This window comes from Scyliorhinus canicula, chromosome 3, assembly GCF_902713615.1.
Source record: "Scyliorhinus canicula chromosome 3, sScyCan1.1, whole genome shotgun sequence".
NCBI lineage: Eukaryota > Metazoa > Chordata > Chondrichthyes > Carcharhiniformes > Scyliorhinidae > Scyliorhinus > Scyliorhinus canicula.
The window spans coordinates 147377069-147395537 of record NC_052148.1 but is presented as its reverse complement, the minus strand read 5'-3'; positions in this window follow the sequence as shown (position 1 = coordinate 147395537).

Below are 18469 nucleotides of genomic sequence, written 5' to 3'. Positions count from 1 at the left end.
AAGAAACTGCATTCCCTTCTCAGGGCAGCCATTGTGAGTAGGCAACAGTGTGGTCTTAGCACTAACCCCGTCCCATACACCCACGACCCCACCCCCACCCCCCCACCTGGAGAGGTGGCAGAACCCCCACCCTACACCACATTTTGCCGCCCATACCCGCTGTGGCCGGGTGCCCTCGCCACTACCTACCCCCACCATGTGCTGCATGTGTCAAACTGTCTAACAATGTCATTTCTGTTCCCCCCACCACTCCCCAAGAGGCCATCCATAACCGCAGGGAGTGGGAGAAGACAGGAGGGGGATTGCCAAACCTGCGGCCCTTCACCATGGCAGAGCAGAGGGCCCTGGATGTGATCGGCGGGCTCGAAGACAGGGAAGTCACCAGGGTGGAGGTCAGCTGGGGGCGAGAAAGTGAGACTCCACTGAGTTGTGGTTTCCTGTGACACGTGTGTCAATCACTGCCCCCCCTCAACACCACCCTCACCCTCAATCCTACCACCACCCTCATCACCACCCCCACACCACCCTTGCCCTCATCCCCACCCTTACCCCCAAACCACCCTCATCCTCAATCCCACCGTCATCCTCACCACCACGCTTACCCCGAATCCCACCCTCAACCCCAGACCACTCCCACTCCAACCAGACGCACGGACTAATCATGCATCTTGTCTTGTGTCTTGCAGGACCTGCTGGTGATGGGGCGGGTCCATCTGATGTTCCCTGCCCCCAGCCAGTGCCACAGCCGGAGCCCCCTGTGAGCTGAGCAGTGACGAGGAGAGCAGCTCGGATGGCAGCCCTCGCCCCGAAAGCCAGGACACCCCGGAGCTCGAGTCAGATGTTGACACAGATTTCCCATCACGGTTGTCTCCAACACCCTCCACCATCCCAGAGACACTCGCCTCAGTTGGGCACGTTAGTGAAGAGGCTCCTGGGACACTCTCTGGAGCTCACAACACAGCTGCTTCAGTGCAGCAGGTGGCGGCAGGATCTCCCGAGGGGGTGGACAGTCAGCAGGCAGTCCCCATGGACTAACTGCCGTCCAGACGGGTTTCGGGCTTCTGGTACGGACAGTCCCATCGATTGTGGAGATGCAGTCGCAGAGCCAGTTGGAGGAGGGGCTGGTTTAGCTCACTCAGCTAAATCGCTGGCTTTTAAAGCAGACCAAGCAGGCCAGCAGCACGGTTCGATTCCCGTACCAGCCTCCCCGGACAGGCGCCGGAATGTGGTGACTAGGGGCTTTTCACAGTAACTTCATTGAAGCCTACTCGTGACAATAAGCGATTTTCATTTTCATTCATTTCATTTCAGGAGTCCAACAGCATGCAGGAGCAGGAGGTGGTGCCGACCATGCATGCCACCCAGGCCAACACTGCACGGGTGGCATCCACGGCGGAGGCATTGGGGGCAATGGTTTTGGCTATGCATCAGCCTGGGGAAATCTGTGCAGGCAATGGCTGAGGCTCAGGGCAGGGTTGCCGACTCACAGGTAGCCATATGCCAGAGCCACCCGGACATCGCAGCGGCACTCCTGAGCATGGCCCAGTCACAGCAGGCCATGGCTGAGAATGTCGACGGCATTGCCAAAGCACGAGCCAATGTGGTGCATTGTGCACAGTTGATGGTCAGATATCCCCTGCATTGTTCATCGAGTGGAACCCCTTTTGGTTTGTGTAGAGCAGCCTGTCATCCGCAGGTGCTCACAGGATGACATGCATGCCGTCAATCACTCCCTGGACCCAGGGCATCCCGTCGATGGTGGCGAACCACGCTGCCTGAGCATCCGGTTGGGCTCGGTCCACATTGAAATGGATGTATTGTGCCGATTGAGCAGACAGCAGCTCTGTGACGGTGCGGATGTACCCTGTGCTCTGAGCTCTGTGAGATCCAAGACAAGGACCCCCTGGTGTAGAAGTGCAGGGCAACTGTCACCTTGACGGTCACCGGGAGCAGGTGTCCTCCCCCATATCCCAGCAGTGCCAGGTGTGCCATGATCTGGCAGATATGTCACAATGTGTCCCTGCTCAGCCGGAGTCTTCGATAGCATTCCTGGTCCGGCAGCTCCTCGAATGACAGTGTACACAAGGCCTCATGTGGCGCCTCCTTTGCACCTCCTCCTCCTCCTCGGCCTGTTGGGCGGCTGGCTGAACGGCAGGGGCGCCGTCAATAAAGCCTCCAAACTCGTACCCTTACAAGATGCCACCTCTATTTGCTCCCTAACTGACCCCTCCCCCACTACCCACTTCCTGACCATCGATATATTGGCCACCCAGTAATAATTAATAAAACTCGGGAGGGCCAAGTCCCCCTCCCTGCGGCCCCATTCCAGGAGTGCCTTCTTCACCCTCAGAGTTTTACCAGCCCACACAAAACCCGAGATCGCACCATTAATTTTCCTAAAAAAGACCTTCGGGACAAAAATCGGGAGAGATTGAAAAAAGAATAGCCTCGGGAGGACCGTCAGCTTCACCGTTTGTACCCTCCTCGCCAGTGTCAGCGGGAGCATGTCCCACCTGCGTAAATCCCTTTTCACCTGATCGACCGCTTTACCCAAATTTAACTTGTGGAGCTGCACCCAATCCTTAGCCACCTGGATCCCCAGATACCTGAAGCTTCTCCCCACCACCTTAAAAGGTAACTCCCTCAGTCTCCTTTGCTGCCCCCGTGCCTGAATCGCAAACACCTCGCTCTTTCCCATGTTTAACTTGTAGCCTGAGAACTGCCCAAATTCTTCCAGTGTCTCCATAATTCCAGCCATCCGCACCCCCCAGCGGGGTCTGTGATATAAAGCATTAAATCGTCCGCGTAAATTGAGAAGCAAAACCCTATGCTCCACCCCCCCCCTCACTATCCTGCACCAGACATTCGATGACCTAAGGGCCATTGCCAAGAGCTCTATGACCAGGGCAAACAGTAGCAGGGAGAGCGGGCATCCCTGCTTGTCCCCCTACAAAGACTAAAATATTCTGACCGGACCCAGTTGGTTCTTACATTCGCCACCGGACCCTGGTAAAGCAATCGGACCCAATCCACAAATCCCTGCCCAAACCCGAACCTGCCTAAAATATTCCATACGTACTTCCATTTCACCCGGTCAAAGGCCTTTTCTGCATCCATAGCTACTACCAGCTCAACCTCGAGCCCCTCTGCTGGCATCATTATAACATTCAGGGGCCGTCTAATATTGGATATCAGGTGTCTGCCCTTCACAAATCCCGTCTGGTCGTCCCTGATTACCTCCGGGACACAATCCTCTATGCGTGTGGCCAAGATTTTTGTCAGCAATTTAGCGTCTGCACTCAAAAGGGAAATCGGCCTGTACGATCCACAGCTCTCCGGGTCTTTGTCCCGCTTCAAGATGAGAGAGATCGATGCCTGTGATAACGTTGGGGGGAGCACTCCCAGCTCCTTAGAGTCATTAAAAGCCTTAACCAGGAGCGGCCCCAGTAACCCAGGAAACCTTTTATAAAATTCCACTGGGTATCCATCAGGTCCCGGGGCCTTACCGATTACATTGCCCCCAACCCGTCTATCACCTCCCCGAGCCCAATTGGATACCCCAGGCATTCCACCAGCTCCTCATCTACTTTCGGGAACTCTAGCCGCTCCAAAAATGGCTTCATACCTTCCTCCCCAGCTGGGGGTTCTGATTCATAGAGTTGACTATAGAATTCGCGAAACACATTATTTATCGCCCCCGGGTCCATCACTACCTTCCCCCTCATATCCTTTACTTTCCCAATTTCTCTCACCGCCTCCATCTTCCTCAGCTGATGTGCTAACATCCTACTGGCTTTCTCCCAATATTCATATATTGCCCCTTTCACCCTCCTCAGCTGCCCTTCTGCCTTACCTGTGGACAGGAGCCCAAATTCCATTTGCAGTCTCTGACGCTCCTTCAGGAGCTCCTCATCCGGAGACTTCGTATATCTCCTGTCCACCTACCAGCCTGTCCAACTCCACCCGTTCAATCTTCTCCCTGTGGGCCCGAATCAAAATAAAATTCCTCTCTGATAATCGCCTTTAATGCTTCCCAAACCACCCCTGCTGCGGTCTCTCCTGTGTCATTGCTCTTCATGTACCCCAAATGGACTCCCTCATCCGCTCACAAACCTCATCCTCCGCTAGCAGTCCTACATCTAACCTCCACTGTGGATGCTGGGTCTTTCCTGTGCTCACCCATAGGTCTATCCAGTATGGGGTGTGGTCCGTGACCACGATTGCTGAGTATTCAGAGCCCTTCACCCCTGCTAAGTGTTTTGTCAAGTACGAAAAAGTCAATCCTGGAATACACCTTGTGCACATGGGAGTAGAATGAATACCCCTTGCTCCTTGGCCGCCCGAATCTCCATGGTTCCCCCGCCCCATGCGCTCCATGAACCCCCACAGTTCTTTTGCCATCGCTGATACTTTTCCCGACCTGGAACTCGACCGGTCTAACCTCAGGTCCAGAATTGTATTAGAATCCCCCACTATAATCAGCCGGTGCGAGTCGAGGTCCGGAATCTTCCCCAGCACCCTCCTGACAAACACAACATCATCCCAGTTTGGGGTGTATATATTCACCAACACCGCAGCCATTCCCTCCAGCTTCCCACTGACCATAATATATCTACCCTCCGGCTCTGCCTCTATCTTCCCCACCTCGAATGCCACCTTTTTATGAACCAGGATTGCCATCCCCCCTTGTTTTAAAGTCCAGTCCTGAATGGAACACCTGTCTGACCCATCCCTTCTTCAGTTGAACTTGGTCTCTCAGCATCAAGTGCGTCTCTTGCAACATGGCCACGTCCGCTTTCAGCTGTCTCAAGTTTGCGAACACACGGGCTCCCTTGACCGGCCCATTCAGTCCACGAACATTCCATGTAACCAGTCTGGTCGTGGGGGAACCTGCCCCCCTCCCCTGTCGATCAGCCATGACCTTTCCTAGGCCAGCCCTTGGCCAATGTGCCGCTCCTCACCTGGCCTGCCGTTCGGCAGCTACCGTCACCTACTCTCCCCCTCCAACCTCCTAAATGTCCCATCCTCGTCAGCTGCCTTCCCGCACCTCCAACCCCATCTTCCCCCACTACATTAATCTTCAGCTCACCCCCCACTTTGCTTCCATGAATTAGCCCTTCCAGACAGCCTAGCAGCTCCCGCCCCCGGCGCCTAGCATCCTGCCACCTGCTGGTTCCCCTCCCTCCCATATCTAGTATAAGTTCCCAGAACAATGGCAAAAAGCACAAAACAAACAAACAATCCCTCCCAAGGCCCAAGCACAAAGGCCCACCCCTCCTCCCTTAACAAAATCTTATCTATTCTAACACCCTCAAGCAGGACCAAATAAGAAAGACCGGACAAAGAAAAATGAATTATCCATGTAAAAACTCAAACAGCTTTTCAAACGTCGCTATTTAAATTACAGAGTTAAAAGACTAAGGTTTTTAAAAGGGCAACACATAACTTCCAACTCAGTTCTCCACAGTCAAGGTTTAAGATCGTTGTTTGTCTACCCGGTTATTGTCCTTCATAAAGTGTGCTACGTCCTCCGACGAGCTAAAGTACAGCTCCAGATCCTCATAGGTCACCCAAAGACAGGCCGGGTAAAGCAGACCTTATTTTCTTCTTGTACAGAGCCGCCTTGACGTTATTGAAACTCGCCCTCCTCTTTGCGAGTTCTGCTCCCAAGTCCTGGTACACCCGGATCTCAGAATCTTCCCAAATGCACCGTTTCGTCTGCCTGGCCCATCTCATGATGCTTTCCTTATTGAGGAACCGATGCAGTTATACCACCATTGCCCTCGGGGTCTCACTCCCCTGGGGCTTATGCATAAACGCTCTATGGGTCTGGTCCACCTCCAACGGCTTGGAGAACGAACCTTCCCCCATCAGCTTCTCCAGCATCTTCCCCACATACACACCAGCATCCGATCCTTCCTTCCCCTCTGGCAGAATGATGATCCGGATATTCTGTTTCCGAGAGCGGTTCTCCAGGTCCTCCACCTTCACCAGCAGCCGGTTCTATTGGTCCTGTAGCATCCCGATTTCCATTGCCATTGCAGTGGACTGCTCCTCTCGTTCCACCACCAGCTCCTCCAACTTCTGGATCGCCTGCCACTGGGCCGTCAATCTCTCCTCCACCCGGTCGACCAACGCCCTGATCGAGTCCACCGCCCGGGCCAGGTGTATCGAACTGTATTGAACTCATCCTCACACATGAGGAAGTTGAGTTCACCCTGTGCATCGCCTCACTCCACACTCCCCAACCTATCTCCTCCCCCAATGGGTCGCTGGATGGTGTAGAATGGGTCACCAAAAGGTCACCAAAAGTGATCCCCAAAGATCTCCTGATCCTTATTTCCCTTTTCTCTTTGGGTAAATTCTCACTGCAGTAGAGTGTATAACCATGTGAAGCTGATGTAGAAGCCAGTGCCGTGGACTTCCTTGCCTCTCTGGGCCACAGCTTTGTTGGGCAGTTTGCAATCAGAGACTTGCAAAATTCTCTTTGGGTGGCATTTCCTGCTACTGTGTTCAGTGTCAGGATCTGTATTATTTCTTGAGTTCAGTGTGTTACTCGCAAACCCCTTGCATCTTTTATCATTCTTTCAGTTATTATTGTTATATATATTGAGTTGTGGGGGATGAGACCCATGCAGACACGGGGAGAATGTATCATTCTCTCAGTTAACCCGGACAAACAGCCTCCTCCAGCTCTACAAATCCCTATGTCGACTGTTTTCACTTCCGAATTGTCTTTCCACATCGGGACTCCTGTCTTTGAAGGACGCTTCTTTTATTCATCATGTCCCCTGTCGCTATCCACCCCCTCTTCCCAGGTACTCAGCCCCAAGTAGCCGTCTCTGCCGTGTGGCTACCTGGACTCCACCAGCTGAATCGGTTCCTCTACAGCAAGCACTGTTGCATCTATCTTTATTGGGGCTTGAATTGTTCGCCAAGGACTGGCAACTAAACTACACTTGTGTATATAGGAGCTGGTAAAATGTTGCAGGTGTATGGAATGGAATGTGTCTGCACATTTTGCATATTGGTCAGCTGAGTTGTGCCAGCATTGCTTTTTTTTGTTGCATGCTTTCAGACTGTTATACAATTTACTGGGAACCGGTACTGACAGGCATCCAGTGACATTCTGTATGACCATGTTTTTAGTTCTGCCATTAGGGCTTCTGTTTCTGAAGTGGAAGTTTTGAGTTTCATTTCCTATTCGAGGTGGTGTTAGATCTTGAACGCGTGGACATGATGCTGTTAGTACTCTGCAATATTCAGCCTGTTAATCTTTCCAGCGCTTGCGGGCAATTCTCCAAATGCTAACAATGAGTGTGAAGATAGAAAATAATCAAATAATCCCAAATTATACCCGTAAGCAAGGTATCAGGGTGGATTTGGCGTTTCAGATGAAACAGCTGCTCAATTTACAATTTTACATTCAATAATACAGAAGTGCCAACAACGAGTGCTACAATTTTCAAAGTAATTATTGCAAATCTTTTGTGAATGTGGCGTGGAACGCAAGAGTCGGTCATTCTGTAAACGTGGGTTGCTGGAAAAAAAGTTTGAAAAACACTGCAGTAAGTTACATTTTGGCAGTTTGGGAAACCCTCTCCATAGCTTCCACTTGCATTCACCTGAATTTGCTTCCTTTCGGAAACTCCATCCTCTCCCGCAGCTGTTCCATGTAAACCTCTTATCCATGTGTAAATCCCTCGCCCTCACCAGCACCACCTCTCTCCATCTCCAATAAATGCCATCCGTCTCCCCCGGCTTAAACCTGTGTTAGCACTGACATCCCCTCCATCCCAAAGTGTCTCCTCAGCTTTTTCCACACCCTAATCTGGACTGTACCACCGGGATCTCAGTACATTTCCTCGGTCCCACGGCAGCGCTATCATCACCATGGCCCTCAGGCTGTACCCCCGACAGGACTCCTCCTCCATCCTAACCCATTCTAACCTCTCTCCTTCCCACCACCGCCTCACTTTCTCCACATTCGCCACCCAGTAGTAGTGCAACAGATTTAGTAACGCCAACCCCCCTTTTCTGCCTCTGCCTCTGTAGCAGGGCCTGATGTGTTGGGCAGGCTGGGTCTATGTGGACTGCGCTTGATGCAGTGTAGCGAGAGACAGACTTCCAACACTTGATGAGATGCAACACGATTTTATTTAACATCTAACTATATTACATGCTTAACTGTGGGTTGACACTATGCTGACTTGACTGGAGACCTGAGGCTAGCCTGACCAGACTAACTGACTACCACATGGTGTTTGCACTGGCTATGCTCACAAGCTCTGACTGTCTCAGAGGCTGGATCCCAAGAGAGCAGGAAAACTGGTGCCCTCTGGCTTTATAGTGGTCGTGTCCTGTCTGGTGATTGGCTGCTGGGTTCTGTGTGCTCATTGGTCATCCTGTGTGTCACTCACTGCATGTCTGCACTCCATTAGATACATGGATGTATATTGTGACATCTCCCTCCCATTTTTTTTGAGGTTTGTGTTCAGATAATAAATATTAAGGTGCATGTGCGTGAGGATGTGTATATGTGCGTAACTATATACAGAATGTGCTAAAATGGACTTATATACATAGGAAGGTGTCGCTATAGCAGATATAGTGCAGATGAAATGGTAAAAAAACGATATTTACAGAGGTCAAAATGATGAGGTAACAAAATTGTGCAAACGTTCAGTCTATAAGTTTAGTCTCTGTGGCGGGCGACGAATTCTGGTTGATCGAACGAGCACTTGGCCCTGTTGAGTCGGAGGCCATGCTCGTAGATTCTGTGGAATACCTGCTTGAGGTGATCGATGTGTTCTTGAGGAGTTGTAGACCAGATTATGACATCGTCAACATACACAACATACACAACATACCCTCCATCATCTGTTCCATTATGTGGTGAAATACCTCTGAGGCAGAGATGATGCCAAAAAGCATTCGGTTGTAGCAGTAGTGACCGAACGGGGTATTGAATGTGCACAGCTTGCGACTGGGTGTGTCCAGCTGTATTTGCCAGAACCCCTTGGAGGCGTCCAGCTTCGTAAAGAATTTGGCATGAGCCATCTCGCTGGTCAACTCTTCTCATTTTGGTGTCGGGTAATGTTCCCTCATGATGTTGCGATTTAAATCTTTGGGGTCAATATAGATTTGAAGCTCCCCGACGGCTTCTTGACGCAGACCGTGGAACTGACCCAGTCCGTGGGTTCTGTGACCTTTGATATGACACCCTGGTCCTGGAGGTCTTGCAACTGCTGCTTGAGGCGGTCCTTGAGGGGTGCTGGCACCCGATGTGGTGCGTGAACCATAGGGATGGCGTTTGGTTTCAGCAGGATTTTGTATCGGTATGGGAGTGTACCCATTCCGTCGAACACGTTACGGTACTATAAGACCATAAGACATAGGAGTGGAAGTAAGGCCATTCGGCCCATCGAGTCCACTCCACCATTCAATCATGGTTGATTTCAACTCCATTTACCCGCTCTCTCCCCATAGCCCTTAATTCCTCGAGAAATCAAGAATTTATCAATTTCTGTCTTAAAGACACTCAATGTCCCGGCCTCCACCGCCCTCTGTGGCAAAGAATTCCACAGACCTACCACTCTCTGGCTGAAGAAATTTCTCCTCATCTCTGTTCTAAAGTGACTCCCTTTTATTCTAAGGCTGTGCCCCCGCGTCCTAGTCTCCCCTGCTAATGGAAACAACTTCCCTACGTCCATCCTATCCAAGCCATTCATTATCTTGTACGTTTCTATTAGATCTCCCCTCAACCTCCTAAACTCCAATGAATATAATCCCACGATCCTCAGACGTTCATCGTATGTTAGGCCTACCATTCCTGGGATCATCCGTGTGAATCGCCGCTGGACCCGCTCCAGTGCCAGTATGTCCTTCCTGAGGTATGGGGCCCAAAATTGCTCACAGTATGCTAAATGGGGCCTAACTAGTGCTTTATAAAGCCTCAGAAGTACATCCCTGCTTTTATATTCCAAGCCTCTTGAGATAAATGACAACATTACATTTGCTTTCTTAATTACGGACTCAACCTGCAAGTTTACCTTTAGAGAATCCTGGACTAGGACTCCCAAGTCCCTTTGCACTTTAGCATTATGAATTTTGTCACCGTTTAGAAAATAGTCCATGCCTCTATTCTTTTTTCCAAAGTGCAAGACCTCGCACTTGCCCACGTTGAATTTCATCAGCCACTTCTTGGACCATTCTCCTAAACTGTCTAAATCTTTCTGCAGCCTCCCCACCTCCTCAATACTACCTGCCCCTCCACCTATCTTTGTATCATCGGCAAACTTGGCCAGAATGCCCCCAGTCCCGTCATCTAGATCGTTAATATATAAAGAGAACAGCTGTGGCTCCAACACTGAACCCTGCGGGACACCACTTGTCACCGGTTGCCATTCCGAAAAAGAACCTTTTATCCCAACTCTCTGCCTTCTGTCTGACAGCCAATCGTCAATCCATGTTAGTACCTTGCCTCGAATACCATGGGCCCTTATTTTACTCAGCAGTCTCCCGTGAGGCACCTTGTCAAAGGCCTTTTGGAAGTCAAGATAGATAACATCCATTGGCTCTCCTTGGTCTAACCTATTTGTTATCTCTTCAAAGAACTCTAACAGGTTTGTCAGGCACGACCTCCCCTTACTAAATCCATGCTGACTTGTCCTAATCCGACCCTGCACTTCCAAGAATTTAGAAATCTCATCCTTAACGATGGATTCTAGAATTTTGCCAACAACCGAGGTTAGGCTAATTGGCCTATAATTTTCCATCTTTTTTCTTGTTCCCTTCTTGAACAGGGGGGTTACAACAGCGATTTTCCAATCCTCTGGGACTTTCCCTGATTCCAGTGACTTTTGAAAGATCATAACTAACGCCTCCACTATTTCTTCAGCTATCTCCTTTAGAACTCTAGGATGTAGCCCATTTGGGCCCGGAGATTTATCAATTTTCAGACCTTTTAGTTTCTCTAGCACCTTCTCCTTTGTGATGGCAACCATATTCAACTCTGCCCCCTGACTTTCCTGAATTGTTGGGATATTACTCATGTCTTCTACTGTGAAGACTGACGCAAAGTACTTATTAAGTTCCTCAGCTATTTCCTTGTCTCCCATCACTAGATTACCAGCGTCATTTTGGAGCGGCCCAATGTCTACTTTTGCCTCCCGTTTGTTTTTAATGTATTTAAAGAAACTTTTCCTATCATTCCTAATGTTACTGGCTAGCCTACCTTCATATTTGATCCTCTCCTTCCTTATTTCTCTCTTTGTTATCCTCTGTTTGTTTTTGTAGCCTTCCCAATCTTCTGACTTCCCACTACTCTTTGCCACATTATAGGCTCTCTCTTTTGCCTTGATGCATTCCCTGACTTCCTTTGTCAGCCATGGCTGCCTAATCCTCCCTCTGATAACCTTTCTTTTCTTTGGGATGAACCTCTGCACTGTGTCCTCAATTACTCCCAGAAACTCCTGCCATTGCTGTTCTACTGTCTTTCCCACTAGGCTCTGCTTCCAGTCGATTTTCGTCAGTTCCTCCCTCATGTGCCTGTAATTACCTTTATTTAACTGTAAAACCTTTACATCTGATTCTACCTTCTTTCTTTCAAATTGCAGACTGAATTCTACCATATTATGATCACTGCTTCCTAAGTGTTCCCTTACTTTAAGATCTTTTATCAATTCTGGCTCATTACATAACACTAAGTCCAGAATAGCCTGTTCCCTCGTGGGCTCCATCACAAGCTGTTCCAAAAAGCCATCCTGTAAACATTCAATGAATTCCCTTTCTTTGGGTCCACTGGCAACATTATTTACCCAGTCCACCTGCATATTGAAGTCCCCCATGATCACTGTGATCTGCGCGATGATGTCATCAATTTCAGCCTGGAAGTTTTCATCAGGTGAGGCCGTCGCCTGTGAAGATGACATGGTGTGGACTCGTTGAACCAGGTTCAGGAGTTTGCAGGCCAGAGCACCGAGCAGGGATGCTCTGTCAGGTCCTACAATCTCAAACCGCAGCGTCGCTTTAATTGACTTATTGGACACTCCGAGTTGGCATGAGCCACTGGCAGCTATGGCATTGCCATTGTAGTCAAGGAGCTGGCAGGCCGGTGGAAGAATACTTGGTCTGATGCGGATGGTATTGAGATCGGATTTTGAGATGAGGTTCGCCGATGCGCCGGTGTCCAGTTTGAACCGGATGCGAGCCTTGTTAACTGTGAGGACAGCACACCACTCGTCTTCGGGATCCAGGCTGAGGATCAGGAGGTGCTTCACTATCTTGGAGAGAGGCAGCACATGCTTCGTAATGATGCCCACCCGGTATGGGGATTTGAGGCACTTCGCATCAGGATCTGTTGGGCTGTCGAGGTTGGAGTCTGTCACGGCCTGCTGTATTGAACGGATACTTCTGCACCGTGGCTGGGTTCGCTGGATGCTGGGCAGTGGAGCAGAACTGCAAAGGGCTGCGTAGTGGCCAAGCTTGCCACACTGTAGACACCGTCGTGATTTTGCCAGACTTTAAATGGGCGGAGCCACAATTCGGACACCTCATGACACCAACGTCAGCGCGTTCCGTGCGCCAACGCGCATGCGCAGTGCGGTTCAATGATGTACGCACCTGCGCAGGCTGGTCATCGGTCTCGCCATCCCCTTGGTCATGGCGCGCATGCGCTGGAGCCCGGGAAAAGCGCGCAAAATGGCCATTCTCATCGAGATTCAGGCCCTGCATTTGTGCGATGGCCTGCACCCGTTCCACCTCGTGGGGGGTTAGCTTTGCCGTTTCTGCTGCCCTGATGTGGGAGTACCGGTTGTTAGCGTGCTCGTGGAGGACGCAGTTTTCGATAGCGATGGTAAGGGTGAGCTGCTTAACTTTCAGGAGCTGCTGGTGTAGGAAATCGGAGAGGACCCCGAAAATGATCTGATCCCGGATCATGGAATCAGTTGTGGAGTCATAGTGACATGACTGCGCGAGGATGCGGAAATGGGGCAAAAAGGATTGGAAAGGTTCATCCTTACCCTGAAGCCTCTGCTGGAAAACGTACCGTTCAAAGCTCTCATTCACCTCAATGTCACAGTGGCTGTCGAACTTCAGCAGGACTGTTTTAAATTTTGTCTTGTCTTCGCCTTCAGCGAATGTAAGGGAGTTGTAGATGTGGATGGCGTGGTCCCCGGCTGTGGAGAGGAATAGTGCGATCTTCCTGGCATCCGATGCGGCCTCGAGATCAGTTGCTTCGCGATAGAGTTGGAACTTTTGTTTGAAGATCTTCCAATTTGCACCGAGGTTGCCGGCGATGCGGAGCTGCGGAGGAGGGCGGACGTTTTCCATGTCACCGGATGGCTGTTTGCTGGTCAACGCTGATTCACTCAAGGTAGGTCCGTCAATTTTCAGCATCACTACCTGGTACCATGATGTGTTGGGTAAGCTGGGTCTATGTGGACTGCGCTTGATGCAGTGTAGCGAGAAACAGACTTCCAACTCTTGATGAGATGCAACACGATTTTATTTAGCATCTAACTATTTTACATGTTCAGCTGTGGGTTGACACTGTGCTGACTTGACTGGAGACCTGAGGCTAGCCTGACCAGACTTACTGACTACCACATGGTGTTTGTACTGGCTGCTGCTCACGAGCCCTGACTGTCTCAGAGGCTGGATCCCGAGAGAGTGGAAAAACTGGTGCCCTCTGGCATTATAGTGGTCGTGTCCTGTCTGGTGATTGGCTGCTGTGTTCTGTGTGCTTACTGGTCATCCTGTGTGTCAATCACTGCCTGTCTGCACTCCATTAGATACATGGATGTATATTATGACAGGGCCCTCTTCACCGTAGGTACATTCCTCACCCATATAAACTCCAAAATCGCTGCATCCAGTTTCCGGAAAAAGGCCTTTGGAATGAAGATCGGAAGGGTTTGGAATACAAATATGAACCTTGGTAGAACATTCATTTTTACCACTTGGACCCTCCACCCCCAGTGACAGGTGTAACGTATCCCATCTCCTAAAGTCCTCCCTAAACTCCTCCACCAACGTTGTCAGTTCCATTTGAGCATTGTCGCCCACTCCCCCATCACCTGAACCCCAAATACCTAAACCTGACAACCCTAAATGACAACACCCCAAGATTGACTCCCCAACTCACCGCATTCACGGCAAACACCTCACTCATTCCCACATACAGCTTATAGCCCGAGAAGACCCTGAACCTCTCTAGTATGTCCATAATTCTCCACACACTCTGCAATGGGTCTGATACGAACAGCAGCAGGTGGCTGCATACAGCAACACCTGTTGCTCTCTCGTCCCTTTGTAATCCCCTGCCACTCTGCTGACCCCAAAAGGGCTCTATTGCCAGTGCAAACAACAGTGATGACACAAACACCCTTGCTTTGTTCCCATGTGCAACCCGAAGCCCTGCAAGCTCAAAACATTCATCTGTACACTCAGCACCGGGACCCTGTACAGCAGGCGCCCTACGCCACAAACTTTGGCCCGAACCTAAACCTTCCCAGAACCTCAAACAGGTACTGCCGCTCCACCCAGTCAAAAGCGTTTTCCGCGTCATCGAGACCACCCCCTCCGGTATTGTTCCTTCGACGGGGTCAAGATCACATTAATTTTAAAAAAAAATTAGAATACCCAATTCATTTTTTCCAATTAAGAGATAATTTAGCGTGACCAATCCACCTACCCTGCACATCTTTGAGATGTGGGGGTGAAACACATGCAAACAAGAGGAGAATGTGCAAACTCCACACGGACAGTGACCCAGAGCCGGGATCGAACCTGGGACCTTGGCGCCGTGAGGCAACAGGGCTAACCCACTGTGCCACCGTGCTGCCTAAGATCACATGTAATGACTGCCTAATGTTACTGGAAAGCTGCTTGGCCTTCATGAAACCCGTATGGTCCTCTACAACCAACCTCAGAAGGCATCCTTCCATTCTCCTTGCCACTAACTTAGCCAACACTTTCATATCTGTATTAAACAGTGATATGGGCCTATATGACCCACACTCTAGTGGGTCCTTCCCCTTCTTTGGAATTAGCGTGATCGTTGCCTGCATCAGTGTTTCCGGCAGCTCCCCCTTTTCCAGTGCCTCACGAGATACCCCCAATAAATGTGGTGCCAACTCCATCGCAAACTCCTTATAGAACTGCACTGGGTAACCGTCTGGCCCCAGGGCCTTCCCCGACTTCATCCCTTTTACGCTTTCTATCACCTCTCTCAACCCTAATGGCTCCTCAAGCGCCTGTCTCCTCTCCTCATCCAGCTGTGAGAATTCCAGCCCATCCAGAAACCTCCCCATGTCCCCTTTCTCTCCCCCCCCCACCCCGGATTGGCCCTATATAATTTCTCATAATACTCTCTGAACGCCTCATTTATCCTCCCCGGCTCCGACACTACTTCCCTCTTCCCTATCCGTACCCTCAGGATTTCCCTCGTTGCAGCCTCCCTCCATAGTTGATGGGCTAGCATATGGCTCGCCTTCTCTCCATATTCGTATTGCACCCCCCTCGCCCACTGTAGCTGCCTCACAGCCTTTCCCATTGTCGGCCTGTCGACCTGCCCCGTAACTTCTTTCTCTTGCCCAATCCCTCCAAGGTGGGGTCCCTCGAGTATTCCCTGTTCACCTCGACTATCTCACCCAATAATCATCCATTCTCCTTTCTCTTTCTCCTATCTCCATGCGCCTTGAACGAGATAATCTCCCCGAATCACTGCCTTTGATGCCTCCCAGATTGTGGCCGCCAATACCTCCCCATTTTGGTTCAGCTCCACATAATCCTTCATCACCGACCACACCTTATCGCAGAACCCCCTGTCCATTAAAATCCCCGAGTCTAACGTCCATTCTGGCCTCTGATCCTGCCTCGAGCTAAGTCGAACCTCCAGCCAGTGTAGTGCTTGGTCCGAGATCACGATTCCCGCAAACTCCGCCCCCACCGCCCCCACCAACACCTCTCGGCTCACCACAAAAATATTCAATTCTGGAGTGTGCTTTGTACACCTGCGAGCAGAAGGAGTACTCCCTCTCTCTGAGTTCCTAAACCTCCACAGGTCCACCATACCCTTTGTTTCCATGAACCATTCCAGCTCCTTCACCACCCGCAGCCTTCCCAGTGACTTGGGGCTCGATCTGTCCACCCTCGGCTCCAGCACACAATTCAAGTCCCCTCCCATAATCAACTGATGCGTGGTCAAGTCTGCAATCCCTCCCAGCAACCCCCTCACAAACCCCACGTCGTCCAAATTCAGCGCTTATACATTCACTGGCACCACCGGGTTCCCCTCCAACACCCCGCTCAATGTCTGGTATCTCCTCCCTGGATCCCGCACTTCCTTGGCACCTATAAACTCCGTTTTTGCTCAACAGAATGGCCATCCCTTATGACTTTGAATCAGACCCCGAGTGAAACACCTGATTCACCCATCCCTTTCCCAACCCAACCTGATCCCTCACTTGGAGATGCAGAAAAGCACTCCCGCCTTCAAGCTCCTCAAGCGCGCGAAGACTCAAGACCTCTTCACTCACTGGCCTGTTCAGCCACCGTACATTCCATGTTATGAGCCGTACCAGAGCCCTGCGCCTCCATTCCCCTCTACTGTCCAACACCCTCCCCTTCCAATTCTGTCCCCTTTAGTTTCACCCTGAACCGAACCCATCCAATATGGTCCCCTTCTCCATCCATGATCCCGCTCCTACTCCAACATTGCCACGTCACATCCCCCCAACCCCCAACCCCACTTCCCCTTGGCTTCCCCCCTTAACCCCTCCACCCCTTGGCTTCCCCCCAACCCCTCATCCCCTTGGCTTCCCCCCCAACCCCTCCTCCCCTTGGCTTCCCCCCCAACCCCTCCACCCCTTGGCTTCCCCCCCAACCCCTCCACCCCTTGGCTTCCCCCCCAACCCCTCCACCCCTTGGCTTCCCCCCAACCCCTCATCCCCTTGGCTTCCCCCCCAACCCCTCCTCCCCTTGGCTTCCCCCCAACCCCTCCTCCCCTTGGCTTCCCCCCAACCCCTCCTCCCCTTGGCTTCCCCCCAACCCCTCCTCCTCTTGGCTTCCCCCCCAACCCCTCCTCCCCTTGGCTTCCCCCCAACCCCTCCTCCCCTTGGCTTCCCCCCCAACTCCTCCTCCCCTTGGCTTCCCCCCCAACCCCTCCTCCCCTTGGCTTCCCCCCCAACCCCTCCTCCCATTGGCTTCCCCCCAACCCCTCCTCCCCTTGGCTTCCCCCCTAACCCTTCCTCCACTTGGCTTCCCCCCAACCCCTCCTCCCCTTGGCTTCCCCCAACCCCTCCTCCCCTTGGCTTCCCCCCTAACCCTTCCTCCCCTTGGCTTCCCCCCTAACTCCTCCTCCCCTTGGCTTCCCCCCCAACCCCTCCTCCCCTTGGCTTCCCCCCTAACCCCTCCCCTTGGCTTCCCCCCCTAACCCCTCCTCCCCTTGGCTTCCCCCCTAACCCCTCCTCCCCTTGGCTTCCCCCCTAACCCCTCCTCCCCTTGGCTTCCCCCCTAACCCCTCCTCCCCTTGGCTTCCCCCCTAACCCCTCCACCCCTTGGATTCCCCCCTTAACCCCCTCCTCCCCTTGGCTTCCCCCCTTAACCCCTCCTCCCCTTGGCTTCCCCCCTAACCCCTCCTCCCCTTGGCTTCCTCCCAACCCCTCCTCCCCTTGGCTTCCCCCCTAACTCCTCCTCCCCTTGGCTTCCCCCCAAACCCCTCCTCCCCTTGGCTTCCCCCCCAACCCCTCCTCCCCTTGGCTTCCCCCCCAATCCCTCCTCCCCATGGCTTCCCCCCAACCCCTCCTCCCCTTGGCTTCCCCCCCCAACGTGGTCAGACCCCCACGGCCACCTCGCCCACTTCACTTCCGTTCACCAGCATTACCCGCCAGGCGTGGCGGCTCCTGCCCGAATGCTCCGCCAAACGGCGGCACGGTCGCACAGTGGTTAGCACTATTGCTTCACAGCGTCAGGGTCCCGGGTTCAATTGCCGCCTTGGTTCACTGTCTGTGCGGGGTCTGTACGTTCTTCCCGTGTATGTCGGTTTCCTCCGAGTGCTCCAGTTTCCTCCCACAAGTCCCGAAAGACGTGCTGTTAGATGAATTGAACATTCTGAATTCTCTCTCAGTGTACCCGAACAGGCGCCGGAATGTGGCGACTAGGGGCCTTTCACAGTAATTTTATAGCAATGTTAATGTGAGCCTACTTGTGACACTAATAAAGATTATTATCTGCCCCTCCATCCCTCCCCCCACCTTTCCCTTCATGGTCTGTGCAAACGGCTCTCTGGACACCTCTCCCTCCCCCACCCAAAATAAAAACACATCCAAAACCACAGGTCATCTCCTCCGAAAAATAAAAAAACACCACGGGGGGAGGTGGGGGAGCAGTTGCCCTCTGACAAACGTTTTGCCCATTAGCGCACAATCACAACAACAAAATCACCCCACCCGAGAAGAACCCCCTC